General features: G+C 35.9%; 1 long non-coding RNA gene and 1 pseudogene across 1 annotated transcript; both read left to right on the top strand.

The window, feature by feature from the left end:
* Window positions 1-1,180: 1,180 nt before the first annotated feature.
* LOC126554343 (uncharacterized) lies at window positions 1,181-2,467 on the top strand (annotated as a pseudogene).
* Window positions 2,468-7,879: 5,412 nt separating this feature from the next.
* Window positions 7,880-8,551, top strand: LOC126554336 (uncharacterized). Its single transcript, XR_007606654.1, has 3 exons — window positions 7,880-8,062; window positions 8,125-8,331; window positions 8,404-8,551. It is a non-coding gene; the product is annotated as an uncharacterized LOC126554336 (long non-coding RNA).
* Window positions 8,552-24,724: the final 16,173 nt, after the last annotated feature.

Genomic DNA, 24,724 nt, shown 5'->3' with positions numbered 1-24,724 from the left:
AGTTTCTCTACATCGAAAACAAATGACCTCCGATTTTGTCACAATACGATTATTCGATAGATGACCGTAATTTTTGCTATTCACGTTTTTACTTGAATTTTTATCCGATTTTGTATTAAAATATTCGTTTTTATCTCTTATATATTCGCTTGCGGCGATCAAATGAGGCAATAATTCAGTAGGTCGTTGGTATTTAATAAGAGAACCAAGGTAATCGCGATATCGATCATTTTCTAATCCGTGAACTATCCACTGTATAATTTCGGCGTCACTCATATTCGCACGATTACATTTTGCGACTTTTTCGTAAAAATATTCAATCATGTTCTGTCCATTTTTCCGAGAAAAATGTTGAGTATCTAATTTTAATTGTATCACGTCTTCCACTGTGGTTGTCGGAAAATTATCTTTTAATAATTTTACCCAGTCGAGCCAAGTTCGATCGGCTCTCGGTAAACTGTCCCAATCATAAAGTATAGCGAATTCTTCAATTTTATCGATCCATTTATCGATCGCCATAGTCATGGTTAAATTCCGGTAAGACGCCCGACCCATCGCCTAACCAGCGACGGTGTTCGGTTACCATTTCAGTACCACCATCAACGACATTTTCACCACCCCCAGCCATTGCCATGCAATATTCCAGCCCTACTGTGGTTATCAAAAGTTGACTAATACAGTGTAACCTCACTTCAACGAGTCACACGTCACGTATATACGCGATTTTCCACCGATTTGTAACGACTACAATATCGGTCAGCCCCAGTTACAACAGTTACAAATAACCTAGCCCGAAACGGTTAAGTTTTTCGAGGAGAAAAAAAAATAACAACGCGCACGTTTCGTTCGCTAAACAAAATATTCGCGTACGATAATACAATTTTGCACCACTCCACTGTATTGAAAAACGCACTCACGACTTGCGACTCACCCAATATTCACACACGCACACACACGAACCCCACACCTGAACTGTAGTAACTTAGTAAACCTGGGTCTGATGTGTGTGGTGTGGGAAAAAAAAGAATAAGTCGCAGTTATACGTAAATACGTTTATTCACCGACGACAGGCAACAACCAACAAAAATATGAGACGACCGGGAATCGGCCGTAGCCCCGACGTACACTAATTAATATTATCGATATTATATAAATATAAATATAAAATATAATACAATATAATGGTCCGTCGCCTGTCGATAACGATGTACGGGAAACCCGTCCACTTTCTATAGGGCAAGTTGATTATAGACATTTAGAAATTCCTGATCAATATGCATTCATTTATGTTTGTGGATATATTATGAGTAAATTGTCACGTAGCACAAATAATATTAATAATAGCAGGAAAAGAAAGAAGAAAACAAAACAAAAAAAGAGAAACGAAACAGCGAAGTAAAAAAGTATATACGATATTAAGGCAAAATTAATATAATACTAATACTAATAATAATAATAATAATAACAGAACCAAACTGTGCGTCAGAATAACAAGTTTATATATATATCTCGGAGGTACGAATAAAAGAATAGAAGATATATATATATATATGATAATATATATATATAATAATTAACAACTAATAAGAAAAAAAACAACTGTCGCGAAAATGCACGGACTGCAGATAGAACGGCGGCGGGCGGTGATCGGTTGTCACGAACGGTTAACAACTACAGACAAAAACGCCGGCGAAGCTCTCGGCGGTCGTCACCCACGACGCGGGAGCTTCGGGGCTCATCGCTGACTCAGAAACTGGTTCGATTAATCGCTCGGGTGTCCCGATTGATTATCGAACGAGTGATGATATTTAAGCAAGGGGGTCTAGCGGGTGAGATCGAGGTATTCGTGCGACACGACCGTGTCAAAATGTCTAACCAAACATACATGTGAAATATGTTTAGAGTATGCAAAAACACAAAAAAATTTAGATCCTTCATTTTTGCTGTTTTTTTAAAACGTATGAAAATGCTGAAAAATCAACGTTTGGGAATTTAAATATGCCTCATGAAAATTTTTACAATTATCTTTTTAATTTAGAATCCGAATTTATTAATATATTTCCTACTGTGGCTGTTGAAGTAGGAATAGGCGACAAACTTAAAACGAGAATGCTCAATATTGATTATGAACATAAATGTCCCAACTTTGACAAAAATTACCTACTCAATTTTTTTTTTGCGTTTTAGAATTTATGTTTCAATTAAATTTTTAAACAGACATTTAGTATCTGAAAAAAAAATTAAAAACAGAAAATTAGAAATTTTACAGCATTTGTAACACAAATTTTTGTAACTCCACTAGTATTATAATTATTTTGATGTATTATAGTTTAATAAATACCTTTTTTTTTAATATGAGCTAATTACTAATTGAATTGTACAATACTACATTTGTTTCATTTATCTTTAAATAGCTGTAAATAAATTATAAAGTATACATTAATTATGTATTTTATGACTTGTATAATAATATTATGTGTCTCAAATCTCAATGTTGTAAATATAACATAGTTAAGTTTTAAAGAAAATAATGTCCTTTGTAATCATTTAGAATTCTTACCAATAATTATTAATTACCTATTATCAACTATTATTTTAATATGTACTTACTAATGTCCAAATATTGAAATAAATATTTTTATTATGTGAAGTATAATTTCATCATCATCAATGTGAAAAGTTTGTGTTAACTAATAAAATAATAAACAATAATAATTATTGCCCTTAACAGATTCATGTCATTACGCATTAACTTACTGATCAAGATCAATTAATCATTTATCATAATGAAATAGATGGATCTTGTCATTAATCATTAATTTAAATTAATTAATTAATGAATTAACTACCTAATCAATTACTATTTACGATCTTTATTTAATGGAAATAGATTTTAAAATGGTAAATACTAAATGGTATTAAATGGTACATATAAATATATAATAATATTGTATAACATCTGAACAATAATTTAATTAAATGCATGCTGCTACACTGATTTGGTCGCACCCAATCAGAGAATCTTATTTTTTTTCCCATTGTTTTCGGCCGAGTGAGCTATCTGTTTTCATATAGTCTGTGATCAAACTTTGATTATAATTTGACTGTGATATCATAGATATCAAAGTCCACTACTGTCCATAATCCGTATTCGTGTTATAAGTATTAGTAGTACCTATTGGCAGATACAAAACTATAAAGATATTATTACCTTGGGTCGAACGATAACGATTTATTATTTGACTATTGTCTTTACAAACAATAATTGTCTTTTAAATTTTAATCAATGTAATTAGCCTTAACAACCTGTGAGACACTGAGACAAACACTTGAAAATCTCAAACCACCTAATTTTGAGCAGCTATAACTCGTTAACGATTAAATGGAAACTAATAATTAAAATGTTAAAATTCATAAAAAATAGCCCCATTATTATATGACATTTAAAATATAGGTTGCCATTTGAAAATCAATAGTTGATAGAGGTTTCACTTTTAAATATAAGCGTGAAAAAAATGAAAAACATTTATAATTATAGAAAAGCATAAAACTAAACATTTTGAAAAAAAAATTGAACAAATTTTGAAATAAAGAGTGTTCAATGATAAAAGAATCACCCTGTATATATATATACTAAAAAAGTGGGCAAGTGAGTACCGCTCTGCTGTACATTAGGTGCCGTATGGATCATTATTATATATTATAGGAGTGTTAAATTTGAATCCAATGATAGTTATCATTGTATACGAAAAACGATTCTGAACGAAGATGATTTGTCAGCCTAGGATATAATTTCTAGTGGTTGGTAAAAAAGGTGGTTTAAAAAAACCAGCTTATATTAAAAAATATTTTGAAAATTAAATCACGTAAAGAAAACGCGAATCTTAATAACTGGTAAAATTTTCAAGTATCTACGACTTATACTTTTTGAATAATAACAAATATTTAAAATCGTTTGAGGATAAATCGTTATCGTTACGCTATTTCGTTAAAATTTAAAATTCAAACGCACTTAAAATTTTTCCTATAATGATGCTTCGAGTTTTCTCTATATCTACTTGAAGGTAAACTTATGGAAAACTTAGTGTTGTATTTTTAATCCTTAGTTATAAACACAAAAAAATTTTATGATTTTTCAACTTCAATATTTCGCAAATATTCATAATTTTGACGAATTTTCGTCAAAATTTGAACTTCAAATGCTAATAAAAAAAATTGTGCCTATGTATTCTTATAATTTTTTAATCACTATAAGAATAACATATGAGGAACTTTGTATTAAATTTTCAAGTATTTTGATAGGGCCAATTTTATCGACACTTCAAAAATATTTTTTCAGAAAAATTGAAAATTTCAGTTGTCTATAAATAGCTCAAAAAAAGTCAAAATATTTTGAAATTTAAATCACGTAAAGAAAACGCGTATCTTAATAACTGGTAAAATTTTCAAGTATCTACGACTTATACTTTTTGAATAATAACAAATATCAAAAATCGTTTGAGGCTAAACTGTTATTTAACGCGGTTTTTGTAAAAATTTAAATTTCAAACACTCATAAAAATTTTTTGTCTGAATCCGGTAGAGTTTTTTTTACAGATATTTGAAGAAAAATGTATGGAGAACCTTGTACCAAATTTTCAAAACTTAGTTATAAAAGAAAAAAATTTTATGATTTTTCAACTTCAAAATTACTTGCAAATTTTCGCGTTTTCGACAGATTTCGTAAAAATTTGAACTAAAAACGCTTATAAAAAAAAATTGTGACTAACGATTTTTAATTGTTTTTAGCTACATTAAAAACAACTCATAAGGAACCTTGTATTAAATTTTCAAAACTTTTTGGTCATCCAAAAATTTTTTATCGACACTTTAAAAAAAATTTCTCAAAAAAATCAAAAATTTCAGTGGTCTATAAATAACTCAAAAAAAGTCAAAATTTTTTGAAAATTTAACTATATACGGATACTACTGACATTAACATTTGGTGAAAATTTCAAGTATTTTCAGTGATTAGTTTTTGAATTACAACCATAAAAAAAAATCGATTTGGTCGAAAACTGGTTTTGCGTAAAAATTCCCGTTTTTCCGTCATTTTTTTTTGGTTTTTCCCGGCGCTTTTGAAAACTATTGGAAATTTTTTACTTTTGACCCCCCAAAGTACAAACTACATTCACTTTCCTATCCGAAACAGGGTCCACTTTTTAAAATCGGATTACTTTTACTGCTAAAAAACGTGGTGACAGACACAAAAATAAAAAAAAAAAAAAAAAAAAAAAAAAAAACACACACATCATTGTAAAATCAATACATTCATCACTTCGTTCAGAATCTAAAAGTACAGAAAAAAGTGCAAATTTTTGTTTACGTAAAGACAAACGTGTTGCATGAACGTCAAAGAAAAGTCTCCTAATGCAGGCGCACCGAACCCAGGTCCTCAACCAGCACTGGTGTCCTAGTAAAATCGTACCCCCGGATAATTTTACCGGGGGGGGGGGGGGGGTAAAGTTATCCTAGGATAATCATACCTCCGGTAACATTTTCCCAGTATAATCGTACCCCTCTAATAGGTAATATTTTCCTAGGATTATGTTACCAGGGGGATACGATTATACTAGGATAATTATACCCCCCACGAGTTATGGGTACTGGGTAGGTATGTAAGGTATTAATATTTGAAAATGCTCGTAACTCACTTAAGTATTTAAATGGTTGCATCCGAAAACTGCACACTTTTGATTTTGACCAGAAAAAGGTCGACACCTAGACAAAAACCGCACATTTTTCCGGTCATTATATAACAAAATACCCTAAACTTATAGTGGTTAAACCACACAGATTTTAGTCACCATTCGTTATTATTTTATTAGTCGGTCTTGTCTCTTGTGTATACAGTATACATATACAGTGATCTTACCTATAGGTATTTAGTGTTTTTTTGCAGTTTTATTAAATTATTAAAATATTTTTAATCAGGCATAATAATGGATTTTAAAATAATTGAGAGTAATAAAGGGGTCAAGTGCTTAATACTCGTCAATTTTAAATACAGACAATTTAGAGTGTGTAATAGTGGAAATGTGGTTTGGCGGTGTTTTATTAAAAACTGTACGTCCACGGTTAAATGTAGTCAAATGAAGAATCTATTGAAAAACAAAAACAAGTTAGTAAATACATAATAGTGATATTTTCGATTTTTAATTGATTTATATTTATTTTAGGAGCACTTGTTTAAATGGTGTGAACAATTTTTAATCGACGGAGATCGTTTGCAATTTTTAAAAAATGTCGGTAATAGATTTAAGCCAATCAAACTTTTAAAATTGTACACGCTTTATATTTTTAAATTTTTGTTTGAATACATTTTTATAATTTTTACATTTTAGAATACTCGTGTATATGCATATTTTTTTTTGAATACATTTTTTTAGATTTTAGAATAATCGTATATATATATATTTGTTTGAATACATTTTTACATTTTTTAAATTTGAATATTTGTAAATACATTTTTTTTTTTTGAATAAATTATAAATTATTAAGTGTATCTAATCTAGGTAAGTATAACCTTTTTGGGGTCGAAATAAAAACGGCGCATCCGAGTTGGGTTCCAAATTATTTTAGATACTACACTAGTTAGGTCCCGGATTTTTATAGTTACTATACTAGTTGGGTCCGACATTATTTTAGCTACAACGCTAGTTCTTAAATATTTTTTGGGAAGTACTACACTATACCAACATTTTCCAAATAAGTAGATAACTCGTCGAAGTAGCATTTATCGCTGTTCCAGATAGTTTATTATAAGATATGTCAAAAATTATCAGATATTACTGATAACACTGAAATTATTAAGCGGCCCACACACGATCAGTTTATTAACTGTGCAGTTTATCTGTGAGATTAACTGAGTAAAAATTGTACCGTTTTGTGAACTGAAGGTGTGTAGGATACATCAGTTTTTTCATCAGTTATGATCACAGTTCTCTTAGTTACTTCGTGCGGTGTAGTCACAGTCTACTGGTCTACTGTATGTTTATGCAGATGGCAATGGGTGACCAAAAAAAAAAGAGCAGCCGTGTGTTGTGTAATTGCAGCAGTGCTGCTTGAAGAAGAAAATAAACGGAAGAAAAAGCCCCGTGAACGCTGATGCAAGGATTGGTTTTTGCAAAGAAGTGTTTTGCCCAGCAATTGTCATTTATTGAACGAGTTGAAAGAAAGAGGGGAAATTTCCGATTTCAGTAATTACCTATGAATGGATGACAACATTTTTCAAATGCTCTTGAGAAAAGTTGCTCCCCTCATCGAAAAACAAAATACAGTCATGAGAGCCGCAATACCTTCTCATGTGAGATTGATAGCTACGCTTAGGTTTCTAGCGACAGGAAGTAGCTATGAAGATTTGAAATTTTCAATGCGAGTTTCCCCTCAAGCACTCGGGGATATAATCACAGAAACCTGCATAGCAATACAGACAGCACTACGAGATTTCATTTGAGTAAGTGTATCATTATTATTTGTTATAACAGTTTATTGAACTAACCAGGCTAATATTATAATCTAAACATAAGAAATTTGATTTTTGAAAAACCTTAAATATTCTAAAAACTGTTAAGTCACATAGAGTATATTTTAATTAATGACGAGTACCTTCAGCATTGGACAGCATTTAGTACATATTCTAATTAACTACTTATATGGGGTTTTACTGCTTTGTAATTGGATAATTGTAGTAATTTTATTTATATAAAAGAAAAAAATGAATAAGTTGATAAATATATTTATTAAAGAAACATTTAAGTTCATCAAAATGAGTAGCTAAATATGTATATAATATTAGTTTTACAATAGAGTATGTTCATCAAAAATCATCTTCATTTATATAGCTGAATCCTTCGAATACGCTCTTTACCGTCTGAGTATCTGCAAAAGACGAGTTGGATGTAGATGGATCTGAAGAAGAGTTGATTGTAGATGGATGTGAAAAAGAGTTATATCAGTTTTTGATGCTCTTAATAGGAAGTATACAGCTGAAGGCATAAGAAAAAGAAGTAAAGACTTTGATGTAAGTTGAATGTAATATTTAAAATTTGAAATTATTATGCTTATATAAATCTGGGTTTAAAGATTTTAAAGATTACTCTGATTTGGCTTGATAATTGGGAAACTAACTTTATTAATAGTAAAATTACTGCAAATGAGTTTCTCACAAAGAGTACATCTGAAGGATTGCGGGTCAGTATAAAATCAACAATTGAACTATGTAACTACCTTTAAGATGAAGTTAAATTAAAATATGTTCTAACAAACAGAATGAATCAAGATCGCATTGAAGTAATTTTTCTTAATATTTTATAAAAATAAAATATTTAAACTTACATTATATTTATTTAAACTTTTTGTTAGCAATTTTTTGGTATGGTTCGCCAGGCTACTGATCCAAACGAACATCAAACAGCACCTACGTTTTTATAAGTGTATAAACTTTTATCAATATCATCAATACTAAAACCTCCAAAAACAGGAAACTGCCAGATTCTTGATTTAACAACACCTAAAATAACATTGACTGATTTAAAAGAATTATTTAAAAGCAATCTTTCAGAAAGGCAACAAAAAAATAGAAAAATTAAAAGAAAAAATTAATAACATTATTGATGAAGATGATGAATGTGATCCGTTAGATGCTGCAGTTCTTGTTTGGGCCGGGAGGGTAAGGCTGTAATACGCGCGCACCGGACACCGACTACTTCGTAGCGCACGCACACACCGACCGACCTGTGTAAATGTGTATACGTGTATAGCGACTCTAAGGAAGTGGATGGGGTCGCCGAGCAAGACCAAAGAGTGCTAGTGTGTGTGGTGGTGTGTGTAGGTGTGTATTATTGTGTGTGTGTAAAACTTAAATTCTAAAACGGATAGGTAACTCTACAAAAAATATGGTAACTCAGTTTAAATGGTAATAATATATAATACAACAATAATAATTAACTACGGCCCTTCTGGCCCAACAATACAAAAATATCAATAATAATATAATATAAAGCTGCCGGTTCGGCACAACCAATAAAATAATAGAAAATAGTTAAATATGAATAATAATAAATTAAATAAAACTCACAATATTGTCGGTGCTCAGCTGGCCAGCTGCACCTAAAGCTATATAATAAAAATGACACACACAACACGGATATAATAATTTAAATAATACACAAAAAATAGACTAGTAAATACGGTGATTAGCTCCTGTATAAATAATAATATAATAAAATAGCGGCGATTAGCGCACACACAGTTAAACAATATGCGAAAAAGTGGCGATTCGCGCCTGCGATACAATATTAAAGTGGCGATTCGCGCCTGCACAGTTATAAATATAATAAAACGAGTGGCGATTCGCGCCACAGTATAATATAATAAAGACAGTGGCGATTCGCGCTCACACTTACGTGTAAGATGTGGTGATTAGCACGCACAAATACAAATTTTCCTGCAAAAAACTGCCGACGACGATTGGCGCACGAACGGGCTTTTTGCGACAACGCTGGAGAATAGACTGACTAATATTACGGTGACGGATAATACGTCGTCGTAATTTACGTAATACTAGTTATAAAATTCACGCGACAATTAAACATACAAAAATAAATAAATAAACAGATAACAATAATTACGTGTGCGTGAGTGTGTGTGTGTGTGGTTCAATCGGCGGCGGCTCGTAACCGGCGCGCGCGTATATACGATTTAATACGTATTAAAATATTGTGCGAGAGACGGCTGCACACTAAAACCGGGCGACGTGTGTATGTACGTGCATGTGTGCGCAGGCGGCAGCTACACGCAAAACCCGACGCGCTTGTTGTCTTCGTTGTGATTAGGTCGATAACCCTGTAAGGAGGGAGAGAGTGGACTGTATATAATTTGGGGTGATTCACATCTGATTAATTTACTTTAAATGATGAGTATTAGGTGACCAAACAAAACAACACAATAGATATAATATAACAATGGGCAGAACAGTTTATTTGGTGTTTCTGCAGTAAATACTTACGTACTAGGGTTAGTATGCAAGCACGATCACATACGATCGGCGCAATAAATCGAATAATAATAATACATATAAAAGGGTGCGTCGGAGACGACAAAATAATACAAAGTACGTCGAATATGTGACGAATAAAAATAATGACAATAAATAATAATATATTGTGTACGACCTGATAACCCGGCTAATCTGGTGATAACACGATGTCGATGTTGTGATTGGTCTGGAGCGACGATGAAACGTTGGTTGCGACACTCGCGCTATCGTCGAAAATGACGAAAAACGTCGGCGACACCGCGCACGTACGTGTGGCGGTCGACGGTGATATGGAGGTAATCCAAATTGGACAACGCGGTCGTTGATCGAGGTGATCGAAGCGTGATACTTACAGGTGCAAGATTTGTACACTAAAGGACCGGCACGGGTGGACGTCCGTTGTCGCGGCTCAAACGACAAACACAATAAATATGTATATATATATATATACGCGACGGTTCGCACTGCGTAAAACGGGCGGGCGGAACACGTGGGCGCGTAGACGAGCGGGGCTCACAATCGCACGGCAGAGATCGGACGGGCGAAAAAAAATAAAACTACGCCGGGTGGCCAACGAGCCAAAACAAACAAAACGTTCGCGAACGCGGCACGGCGCGGAACGTAGATTAACTCGGATGAGCAAACCAAAAGCCAAACGCAAAAAAGATGGCGGAATGACGGCGACAGGGCACCGGATCGTGGACCTGTCCGGTAGACGGTAGAAGGACGACAAGACAAAGAAAAACGGCGGCGGGGCACCGGCGACGGTTAGCTCGGTCGCGGCGACATGGAGGGTCCAAAGGTTGGACTGCGCGTCGCGGCGGCGACAACGCTCCGGTGTGACCACATTACGGCATGTTGTCACTTGCGGCATAACCGCGCGAAATTTAAAATGATTTTTATCCAACATTTCCACCCCGCGTTGAAAGACACAGCCGTCTTTCAAGAAACCATTAACATTGAGAACTTGACGTTGTAGTTGAAAATATTGACCAGGTCGTACATAACAAAGATTACGAAAAAAAAAAAAAAAAAAAAAAATAATAAAATAAAATAAATAACATGGATGATACATAAACAAAATAAATCATGTAGGTGGCCTAACACTCATCACCCTACAAAAATACATTAAAACATGGATGAAAACGTGCGGCTATTGCACGGAGGAAAATATATGTACATAAGGTAACTACGAGGACTAGGTTCAGGGCTCGACTGGAAGACGCACGAGCTTGACGACCGGGCGCTTATAGACACCGTCCCGAGTGCGCACGGACACGACGCGAACAACACCATCGGAACCGGGGTGGACCTCTGTGATACGTCCGAGACGCCACTCGGTTGGTGGGCGGGACGGGGCCTCGACAATGACCATGTCGTTGACCTTCAAATTTGGAGATAACTTGTGCCATTTCGAACGATTTTGCAACGACGACAAATACTCGCGGGACCACCTCTTCCAGTATGACTGATGACATTGGCGTATTAGTTGCCATCGATTTAACCTATTAACCTTGATGTCGGTGGTGTCAGGTTCTGGGATTGCGTGGATAGGTTCTCCGATCAAGAAGTGTCCCGGAGTCAAGGCACTTAAATCATGCGGGTCAGAAGAGGCCGGTGTGATGGGTCGAGAATTGAGAATACCCTCGATGCGGGTAATCAAAGTAAGAAATTCCTCATAAGTTAATATCTGCTGACCAATAACGTGTTTGAGATGGGTCTTGACACTCTTAATGCCAGCCTCCCAGATGCCGCCGAAGTGCGGTGCAGCAGGCGGGTTAAAATGCCACGTACACGCTAAGTGGGATGAAATTCGGTCTTGCTCCTTGGCATCGCTAAATAATGATTTGAGTTGACGCGCAGCACCAACGTAATTTGTTCCGCAGTCAGAGTAAATATTAGATGGAATCCCGCGTCGGGCGACAAAACGGTCTAGGGCAGCCAGGAAGGCATCAGTGCTTAAATCTGTGACGACCTCGAGATGAACCGCTTTCACAGACATACATACAAATAAGGCCAAATATACCTTGACCGAATGAGCGTTGCGACGTTTATGTTCCTTCACAAGAAACGGACCTCCGTAGTCCATACCAACGTGAGAGAATGGACGATGAGGCTGAACTCGATACGATGGCAAGTCGGCCATGATCGGTTGAGGACGTACTGCCTTGTGACGTGTACATGGAACGCATGCGAAAATCACACGGCGCACAGCGGCGCGGCCGGACATAATCCAAAACTTCCGGTTTAACATTGACAGTATCAGCTTCGGCCCGCCATGGAGGTATGACAGATGATAATGTCGAATCAACAATGTCGTGAGATGCGAGGATCGTGGCAGCAGAATCGGATACTTGGAGTCATGGTGAACATTGGAAAAGCGTAAGCGGCCTCCGACTCTCAAGATACCCGCCTCGTCAACATAGGGCGCTAATTGAGCTAGTGATGGCGGCGAAATCGTAGACTGTTTCTTCAACATGTTGTGGAGGTCTGAAAAGTGATATCGTTGTGTCTGACGGATCACAGCGAATAGGGCAGCTTCGCGTTCCGAAAACATTAGTGGCCCCGAACAAACAGGCCTTCGGCGTAAGCGACCAAGGTAACGGAAAACAAATGACAAAACTCGCTGCATTCTGGAAAGTGATGAGAACCGATTGAAAAACTCGAGTGGCGATGGCGACACGGCGGCGGTTAGTGTCAAGGTGACGTTAGGTTTGGTCTCGGGCAATTGAGCAGGACTTAACGGCACGAACTTGGACGTAGGCCATTGCTCTTCTGGCAGTCGCAAAAACTCTGGGCCATTCCAATAAATATCCGATGACATCGTGGCCTTGGGTAAAAGCCCGCGAGAAGCAGGGTCCGCTGGATTCTCGGCGGTTGATACGTGATTCCACCTGCAGTCAGGAACGAGCTGGTGGATTTTTGCGACTCGATTGGTGATAAAAATTTTAAAATGTTTCTGATCCGATGTCAGCCATGACAAGACGATGGATGAATCGGTCCAGGCGCGTAAACAAGTTATGGATATCTCGGACGATAAAACGTGATGGACATAGTGGAGTGTTTGAGCCAGCAATAGCGCCCCGCATAGTTCCAAGCGCGGTATGGATAGGGAGTCGTCGGAAGAAGCAGTTTTGATAGGAGCGACTTTAGTTTTACATGTGATAAATCTGATTAATATCTTCCCCGCGGCGTCCACACTGCGCAGGTATATGATGGCCGCGTAACCTTTGATCGAAGCATCCGCGAAACCTAGCAATTGAATATCTTGTTGACATGCAACCGGAATAAAACGAGGGATGGCTAAATCAAATCCATCAATTAGTTCTGTATAGAATTGACGCCATATGGACAATAATTCGTCGGTCATAGGTTCATCCCATTCGAGCTTGCTGCCCCATAGCGACTGCATAAAACATTTGGCCCACAGTAATAACGGTCCCAGCGCGCCTATGGGATCAAACAAACGCGCTATGACGGACAGGACTTGGCGTTTGGTCGATGGAGTTTGCTGAGTACTGGTATGGTAAGCGAAGCTGTCAGTGCCCGTATTCCAATGGAGGCCGAGAACCTTGACTGAATGCTCATCTCGCGGATCAAAGGATACGGAATCTATTCGATCTTCAGAACAAAGGGACCCGAGCACTAGAGCACTGTTACTCGTCCACTTACTCAACTCGAACGCGCCGCCACGAAGCAGGCCGACAATATCATTTTTTCGGCGCAGCAATTGTTCTTCTGTGTCCGAGCCTATGACGATGTCGTCGACATAGGTTGCCTGAGTCAGGACACCCGCTGCCAACGGAAATCTTGAACCATCTTGAGCATCAAGTTCATGTAGACACCGGATAGCAAGGTACGGTGCGCAATTAAGCCCATAAGTGACGGTACATAGTTGAAATTCCTGAAGGTCGTCTGTTGGAGAATCACGCCAAAATATGTGCTGAAAAACGCGATCTTCCGGGCGAATAAGAATTTGCCGGTACATCTTGACAATATCGGCGGTCAAAATGTATTTGTATAATCGACAGCGAAGTAAAATATCACGCAGATCCACTTGCAACTTGGGTCCGGTGCAGAGAACATCATTCAATGAACGACCAGACGACGAGACGGAGGAAGCGTCGAAGACGACTCGGATTTTTGACATATCTCCGTCGGCCTTAAGAACAGCATGGTGCGGAATAAAGTATTTTCCAGGCTGTGGAGCCGGCACCATGTGACCTAGGGTTCGATATGTTGACATAAATTTCCTATACGCGACGTAGAGCTCGGAGTCTTTAGCTAATCGTTTTTCGAGGTTGTAAAACCGTTTCAAAGCGGTAGACCGAGAATCACCGAGGCTGTGATTTGGCGATGTTTGATCGTCGACAGCCCGAACGAAAAGATCGCGAAATGGCAAAGCGACGCAAAACCGACCTGACGAATCACGAGAAGTGGACTTTCTGAAGTATTCCTCGCACCATTGGTCTTCAGTCGTGGGTGACACTGGAGCGGAGGGTTCTTCAACGGCCCAAAAACTCTGCATCAAGTCACCGATGGACGAATCGACGGTAGACGTTAGAGTAACCAAGGGTGAAGTACTAGCCGTTGAAAAGGACCCAAAAATAATCCAACCAAGCTGCGTGTCTAAGGCCGATGGTAGGCCGGGGTGATGCTCAACGCCAGCGTGCGGGCGGACCAGACTCGGTAAAATATCGGCACCGAAAAGTACGTCGATGCGCGACGGAACGTCAAACTTATTGTCCGCGAGACAAAGATGCTGATATTTCGAACGGACGCTTGCTGGTAACCGTTCAGATGGCATGGCAGCGGTGATGTGCGTAAGAATCACTAGGTCAACCGCTGGGAACAAATGCGGATCGAAATGCGACGAAAATTGACAAGTGGTGACACCTTGGGCGTGGCTCACTGGACTCTGCGCGAGACCTACGATGTCGGCTTTAAAACGACGTTTAGATAGTCCTAACCGAGCGAAGCAATCGCTTGTCATGGCCGAAATTTGAGAACCACTGTCGAGTAGCACTCGAACTGAATGGACTTGGTCCCAGGCGTCTTTGATGAGAACTATAGCCGTACCGAGGACGACCGTGGAGTTAGTGCTCGCCGCACCTGAAAATGCACTTGATTTTTCGGCGGAAGGACCTGAACTAGAACTTGAACTGGTGCTCTGAGTAGACTTTCCCGCGGCTGATGACTGATCGTTATTAAAATGTAGCAGGGAATGATGACGCTTACTGTTGCAAGAACGACAGCCCCCTGTTGATGAACACGCGTTAAGCATGTGAGACGGGCTCATGCACGCGAAACATAATCTTCGTGCCGCTACGAATTCGCGGCGTTTCTCGACAGTCATACCGTTGAACTTTGGACATTTGTAAATGTTGTGGTCAGCCTTATCGCATGACAAACAACCTTTCGACTTCGATTTGACCGATGTGGACGTGGTGGCGGTGAACACGGATTTTTTCGGTTCGGCAGTTTTATTGCGCGCATTGTATCTTCCGTGTGGTTTTACAACAGTTTCAGGTTGACTAGGCTTCTTAATATTTTCTAATACTCTGCACCGCTGCTGTACAAAGTTTAATAGTTCGTCGAACGTAGGAATAGTCGATGGAGAGATGCTAGATTCGAATAATTGTATTGTGTATGCGTCAAGGACTCGAGATCCCATGTGAAAAAGCAAAAAACTAGAAAGATCGTTGACACCGAGCGACTTGATTAACGACACGTTTTCTTTGAACGTATTGACGAATGACAGTAAAGCTGGTAGCGACTCGCGTTCAATCGGTTTAAACCCAAACAGCTTGTCTAAGTGTGCGGAAGCCAATAGACGCTTGTTATCAAAGCGATCGGACACTGCTTCCCACGCAAGAGCGTAATTGGTCGCGGACAGAGGTATTGATTTAATAACGTTCAAGGCGTCACCTTTCAGACTCGCCACCAAAAAATGGAACCGTTGTGCGTCGCCTATGCTACTATTATCGTGTACAAGGGACACAAAAATATCGCGAAACGAACGCCACTCTAACAAATTACCGTCGAAAGTGGGTAAGTCGATTTTTGGCAACGGAATAAACTGTTGCGAAACAGTCAACGTGGACGTCGAAAGTGACGATTTGCAACTCGAAGTGTCACTCGCGGCTATTGTTTTTATTTCGAATCGCAAGGTTTCCATCCGCGTAGTAATGAGGCGATCGACCTGATCAAACTCGGTTACACGATCGAGGTCAATTAACGCATTAATAATGATATCTTGATGTTGAACAAACTGACTAACGAAACTGTCGAGATCCTCAGCGCGAATACTTAATGATGGTAGCTTGCTGGCATCGGATCGAACATCCAAGGCTGTCGCGTGAATACCTTCGATCGATTTCAACGCGCAATCACGTTTGACGCGCGCCCGCGTTAGGACGACATCGGGAGATTCGACCTTTGGAGGCATGACGAAACCAAAATATAAAAAACAACGACAATCAAACGAAAACAAAACAATCCGGCTCGAAGGACCAAAAATGTGCGAGAGACGGCTGCACACTAAAACCGGGCGACGTGTGTATGTACGTGCATGTGTGCGCAGGCGGCAGCTACACGCAAAACCCGACGCGCTTGTTGTCTTCGTTGTGATTAGGTCGATAACCCTGTAAGGAGGGAGAGAGTGGACTGTATATAATTTGGGGTGATTCACATCTGATTAATTTACTTTAAATGATGAGTATTAGGTGACCAAACAAAACAACACAATAGATATAATATAACAATGGGCAGAACAGTTTATTTGTGTGTTTCTGCAGTAAATAACTTACGTACTAGGGTTAGTATGCAAGCACGATCACATACGATCGGCGCAATAAATCGAATAATAATAATACATATAAAAGGGTGCGTCGGAGACGACAAAATAATACAAAGTACGTCGAATATGTGACGAATAAAAATAATGACAATAAATAATAATATATTGTGTACGACCTGATAACCCGGCTAATCTGGTGATAACACGATGTCGATGTTGTGATTGGTCTGGAGCGACGATGAAACGTTGGTTGCGACACTCGCGCTATCGTCGAAAATGACGAAAAACGTCGGCGACACCGCGCACGTACGTGTGGCGGTCGACGGTGATATGGAGGTAATCCAAATTGGACAACGCGGTCGTTGATCGAGGTGATCGAAGCGTGATACTTACAGGTGCAAGATTTGTACACTAAAGGACCGGCACGGGTGGACGTCCGTTGTCGCGGCTCAAACGACAAACACAATAAATATGTATATATATATATATACGCGACGGTTCGCACTGCGTAAAACGGGCGGGCGGAACACGTGGGCGCGTAGACGAGCGGGGCTCACAATCGCACGGCAGAGATCGGACGGGCGAAAAAAAATAAAACTACGCCGGGTGGCCAACGAGCCAAAACAACAAAACGTTCGCGAACGCGGCACGGCGCGGAACGTAGATTAACTCGGATGAGCAAACAAAAGCCAAACGCAAAAAAGATGGCGGAATGACGGCGACAGGGCACCGGATCGTGGACCTGTCGGTAGACGGTAGTAGAAGGACGACAAGACAAAGAAAAACGGCGGCGGGGCACCGGCGACGGTTAGCTCGGTCGCGGCGACATGGAGGGTCCAAAGGTTGGACTGCGCGTCGCGGCGGCGACAACGCTCCGGTGTGACCACATTACGGCATGTTGTCACTTGCGGCATAACCGCGCGAAATTTAAAATGATTTGTATCCAACAAATATTATGCCGATACTATTTGGCTTCAACAGTTCTTGATATTATACTAGATCATAAATTCATAACTATTGTGAAATTCAAAAATCTACAGCCAAGGAATGTGTTATATAATATTATACATGTGGTTTTATGTGTCTTCAAATAGTTCTTAAAAAAACTAAATGTTTGAATTGTCTTTCTGCTTTAAAGGTATGTTTACTTTTTGATTTATAATAAAATTATAGAAATATTTTCTATTATTTGTTATATTAATTGTACTAATTTACCTTGTTTTCAATATTGTTTTACTATTTAAGGATCTGATACAAGACCAGAGGCAGCTTTAACAAATTTGAAGTCTAAAGGATTCTTAATACATCCAAATTATACAGTTTTTAAATTAGTTTCAGCAATTGAAGAAGGTTTTGTAAAATACTGTGATGTTCCCGATGTGTTTGATAAGACTGTAAATTTTTTATTACAACATCATCAAAAATTACTAAAATTTCCTTGTGTAGAACACGAAAGTGAAATGATTACTTCCATAGTACAATTCTATATTACTATGCTGATGAAGCAATACACTAGAAATCTAAACAGAGAAACCAAAGAACTAAGTTCAAAGAAAAAAAAATTGTCAAAACTTTTAACTCATTAATTACACGTTAATTACCCTACCAGTTTTATACTTTTGAATTGTAAGAACCATTTTGCTGTCAATAGTTTTGACTTTTGACTCGTTATTCATTAAACCTTAGGTACTCCTTAAACATTGTTAACAAATGTATGTAAAAAAAACACTGTATGATGATAATACATATTAATATTATTAAATACCTAAATAATTAATAATTAATATCTAGTCATTTTGGTTATAAAGATAATTGTAATTCGTTAAAATAATTAATAATTAAACATAAGAATTAATTATTATTTAATATTAATTTTGTCAGTGAGTGTCGTACTGTCGTACAGTGTGTCAGTGTCACGGATTTGTTCATTGTTGAACATAGAATTGTTATTTATTACCACCAGGTAGCGCTGAGGCTCAAAAAGGAAGATCCCTCCGTACACCCACCAACTGTATACCTTTTTCTTTCCGCGTTATCGTGTTCGTTGCCAGTCCTATATATCTTAGTCCTTGATAATAATATTACCATTCGTTATTATTGTCACAATCTCATTACTACAGTACTACTGCAACTCTTCAACAACATGTGGTATTGCCGTCTTTTTATATAATATAATGTAATATATAGGTCTGAAGATTGGTAAGTATTTAATTAACTTATTAATATGAATACCTAAGTAGTATAATATTAAGCTTAAATAAAATGTGTTATTTTCATATTATGTTATTATTTACTTATTTATTTATTTTATACAATAATATCAAAACTAAGTAACTTTGTTTCCTTTATTTAAAAATAATAAATATTGTAGTATTTCAACACGTTTCTTTATTAAGTGAATATATTAATAAATTATAATAAAAATTTGTTAGTTATCTTAATTATTTTAATTAAAATAATCTAAGAGGCAAGGGCGTCCGCAGGAATTTTTCAAGGGGAGGGCAGCAATCTATTTTTTTTTTTTTTGAAATTTTTGTTTCAATATTTGATTAGTGATAAAATACCTCATTGTTTGTGATGTGTTTTCTTTCAAATAGATAGAAAACGTAAAAATTAAATTATTAATTATGAGTAAATAGTTAGAACTTAATCTTACAGTATTAGTTTTAAAAAAGTTTCAAATAATTGTACATTGTATTTCTAGTTAATGTGTACAATGTATTAAAAATGTAATTTATTTTTATTAGGTTCACGTAAATTATTATTTAATGATTCTAATGTGGCTTATGATTCTGATGAAGAGAATGAAATTGTTACGTTGACATTATCAGACTTAGATAATGAATCATCTGATCCATGTATTCCAAGTATGTTAGAACATAATCATCTAATTAATAAAATTTAATTAATTAATTATCAAAAAAAAACCTGAATACTTATGTTTTTATTTCATACAATTATAGAGACTAAAGTTTCAAATCTTCAAGAATTTGCTGAACCCCCGTTGAACAACAGTTGAATTTAGTTGAATCTTCTCCAGGTAAACAAAATACAAATTTGTAAGTTATCTTAAGAAATTTAATTGTTACCATAATACTATACTATAGGTAGTTATATGTCTTAATCATTACAGGAAACGTTAATGTTTTATGGGCGATTTTAAAGACCCTTCTGAAATTAATAGTCCTAACAGCAGATTAAAGTATTGGATTGCTTCACAATCAACTGTATCAAAACAAAAAAATACGTACAAAACAAAAAAATACGTATTAAATACTTGTATAAACAAAATTTGGATTTGAAAAAACGGATAAAGACCTTGGACGACTTTGCGGACCACCTGAAAAATGACAAAAAAGTTATATCTGACAATTGTTTCACTGTTCTGAAAGTATGTATTTTGTTTTATTATTCAGGCTTATGTAGTGCATGTGTTTAGATTTCTAATTTTACCTGCTTTTACATGTGCTTGTTTTATATTAGGAATCATTATCATCTAGTCAACATGAAATGGTAATGAAACAATTGCATCAAATTTCAGAAACAACTGTGAGTCCAGAACTTCGCTCTTTTGCACTCACATTTCATTTCTACTCCCCTACTTCTTACAACTATGTCAAAAAAACATTTAATAAATGTTTGCCACATCCATCCACAATTCGAAAATGGTATTCTGTTATCGATGGATCACTAAGAATCACAGCAGAATCAATGAACGCCATTAAAATGAAAGTAAAAGAAATGAAACTTAACAATTTAGATTTAGTACTTGGAATCATTATGGACGAAATGTCTATAAGTGAAACAATTCATTTTAATGGAGAACGTCTTCAGGGGTATATAAACTATGGTCATAAAATTCAGGATTCTGATGCAATTGCCTAAAGAAACTGAAGCTTTGATATTTATAGTTGTTGCCTTAAATTCCCACTGGAAGATTCCTGTTGGCTATTTCTTAATACATGGACTAACAGCAGAAGAAAAAGCCAACCTTCTCAAGACCTGCTTAATTAATATCCATGAAACTGGGGCAATTGTTAAAACATTAACTTTTGACGGAGCTACTTCAAATATTTCCATGGCAAAGCATTTAGGAGCAGACCTAATAAATCAAATTTCATTAAACTTCCCTCATAAAATTATTCCAATCTACTACAGTAGATTTGCTCATTCCAAATTCACGTTTGCAAAGTCCACCGATGTCAATTCATGAACCCAACCATAAATGAAGTGAGCAATAGTTGGCAACTTAAACTTGGCACTTTGTATCCAATGTGTCTTGGGTATATTTCTATTTTACCGGACCCCCTAATCTTTGACAATTTTTTTTTTGAAACCCATGTATTTTGACATTCTAAAAACGATGGTGCAAAAATAAATTGGGGCTAATCATTAGTTTTTAAGTTATAGCACTTAGAAAATTACGTATTTTGTAATATTTTGTTTAAATAGCCAATATATTCGATTTCCTAATTGTTAGATTTTTTGATTATGACCAAGCTTAGTATCGAATTGCAACCGAAATGCATTTTTGTTGGTCCTGTGACCTACTTGAGGTGGTGGTGTTACATAGCAAATCAGGGGATATTTTCGATTTGTGCGGAGCGAAGCGACGGCGCCGAGGAGCGTAGCGACGAGTGCCGATACACGAGCAGTCACTGCCGAGGCATATTGTGATAATCAATTTTTTTTGAATTTTTAGACCAAGTTTAGTATTGAGTTGCAACCAAAATGCTTTTAACTCGATACTTAATTATTAATAAAAACGTAAAAAAGTGCAAACAATTTATAAATCGAATATATTGGCTATTTAAACAAAATATTACAAAATACGTAATTTTCAAAGTGCTATAACTTAAAAACTAATGATTTGCCCCAATTTATTTTTGCACCATCGTTTTTAGAATGTCAAAATACATGGGTTTCAAAAAAAAAAATTGTCAAAAATTAGGAGGTCCGGTAAAATAGAAAAGTTCCGTGTCTTGATACCTTTTTCTGCTCGACGTGATCTTAAATGACAACACCACCGACCCCTTTGTGTATCCAAAACCATTTCGTGTCCACTGTCGCAAGTCCTAGTCTTATGGATAATATTTTGGTTTTGCAAAAAAAATATTGCCGATGAAACATCATGCACGTCACTATAAATTTGTCGGAAATTCATTTTTTTTTTTTGTTCAGATGACAACTGAATAACTGAGGTAGGTACTTCATAATGTTATATACGACACCCGCTGTTATACTTATCTAATATATTTAGCCATGGATTTAACCAAACATAATTCTTAAAATATCTAGTTAGAGAATTTCACACAAATACCTAACGTATACGATTTCGTACCTTTTTTATCTGCACTCTGCAGTAGATCAGTATATTATACATTTTATAACATCAAAAATACGAGAGATGTAGGTAAGTGGCGGGCGTCAACTAAACTTGAGTGACGGGGGAATTACCTTCCTGGCGGGGGTCAACTAGACCAGTACCAAAGATAATAAACATATCTTGGAAAAAACTATTTTGGAATAAATATTTTGCGGAACAAAAGTCCAGAATTTAATCCAATGTTAGAAGACTTTTATTCTAAAGAACCATTATTAGAATGGCGGTCTTTTCCGATGTAGATTTGTTACAACTGACTTTTGTTCCGTGAAAAATTTGTGCCAATTGATATTTGTTCCAAAAATTAAAAATTTCAATAGACATTTGTTCCACAAACCATTTGTCCCAATAGAATTTTGGAACAAATGTCCATTGGCACAATTAGATTTTGGAACAAATGTCCATTGGCACAATTAGATTTTGGAACAAATGTCCAATGGTATAGATTTTTATTGGAACAAAATATTATATTCCGGCTAGAACCTACTTAGTAATTACTAATTGTCTATTGGGCTCGGATGTTTATGAATTTAATATTACTTTTATACATTGTATGCATTTATGAACTAAAAATTACGAAGTATGCAATCAAATATAATATATTAATTATTTAAAAATCATCAAATACTAATTTGTATCTACAATTTACAAAAAAAAATGTATTGCCTATACGTATAATAACGTACGTTATTACTTATTAATTCATTTAAATTAATAACATCACATTTGCCTAAAGCCAAAATTATAACTATAATTAAGAACTTAAGTGTTTAAAAAACATGACATATCCGTATTTTTTTTTTTTTTAGTCTGTATATTTTCAAAATTGTGATGTCATCTGGGTCCTATTCTACCAACACAGTTTTCAACCTTTCTATTATCACTTTTCACTTTTCATTTGTTTTTTTTGCTCCACAAAAAATTGAAAATGAAAAATGCGTTATGTTTTCTATGTTTTCATTCCACCATTATATTTTTTGAAGAAAGGCTTTTCGACTTTTCATTAAATATTGATAAAAAATGCAAATAGAAATTTAACTCTACAATAATTTTCAGTGATTTACATATTCTACATATTCTATAAATTCTGTTATTGTATTTTAGGATTATAATTATTATTTTAAGATTAGAGTGGCTCTTATATCATGATGGCTATGATGACGAACGACCTCGACGAGGATATAGAGACCGAGTATACTTTGACTTATGTGACCGTCAGTACCGTCAATGTTTTCAACTTAACAAAAATTAAGTAGCGTTTATTTTAAGTAAGATTTAACATATCCTAATTCATGTGAGTATTCGAAATAAGGCAATCACAGCAGAACATCAGCTATTGACTGCATTGAATTAGCTCGGCAATGGTGCACAACAACATGGTATTGGAGCTACTCATGGAATATCAACTTCATCTATCAGTAGGTGTATTCAGAGGGTCGTTAATGCGGTTGTCACTCATATGTTCCAAAATATTGTCAAGTGGCCCATTAACACCATTAAAATACCAACGACGTTCCCTGAAAAAGGTGGGTTTCTCAGTGAAGCTGGCTGCATTGATGATACATTGGTCAATATTGATGCGCCAAATTTAAATAAAGAACAATATATCGAAAGAAATGACAACCATTCAATCAATGTGACAATGGTTTGTGATCCAAGACATGAATTTTATGCAGTAGACGCTAACTGGCCAGGAAGTGTACACGATGCCCCAGAGTATTAAGAAATACTAATGTATTTGCTGCATTTGAGAGTGAATGGAGACCATTTTCCGGAGCAGTGCTTAATATAATATAACACAATGATAAGATAATAAATTATAGTAGGTATAAGGTATTGTTAAATAAAATACACAATTTTTTTTATTAAAATATAAATGTATATATAATATATAATCTGCAAGTCTTTTGATGGAAATACTAAAGAAGCGAAATGTAGTTAATAAGTATTAATATCAATCTTCATATCATATTAATTATAATTTATAAAGGATATTTCATATTTTTATTCCAGAAGAGTACCTAATATTTAAACTTTAAATAATAAAAAATTATTAAAACATACATGCAATCTATAATATAAAAACAATGATCCGATTTTAATGTTGTAAAAATAAGAACATAGAGAACCGTCAGAGCACTTTTTCAATGTTTGAACTTTTAAAAACTTTATATTACACAAATTTCAGTTTTAACAACACTTTTGTTTAATTATATCTATTGAAGAAATTCATATTTTGAAAAAAATCTTTGACCATTCCCTAGAGATGTTCAGACATATTAAGATTTTTACAGAAAAAATATAGCACCACCCTAAGTATCATTATTAAAATTATTTCCACAATAAATTGTTATACAGGGTGATTTTTTTATCGTGAACCAATTAATATTTCGGGAAGTATTAGGAATTTTAAAATAATTTTTTTTTTAAACTTTCTAGGTTTTTCTATTTTACATTTTGTTAC

The sequence above is a fragment of the Aphis gossypii genome, unplaced genomic scaffold, assembly GCF_020184175.1.
Source record: "Aphis gossypii isolate Hap1 unplaced genomic scaffold, ASM2018417v2 Contig00469, whole genome shotgun sequence".
Classification (NCBI taxonomy): Eukaryota; Metazoa; Arthropoda; class Insecta; order Hemiptera; family Aphididae; genus Aphis; species Aphis gossypii.
Note: the sequence above shows the minus strand (reverse complement) of the source record. Positions and strands in the feature narration are given on the sequence as shown.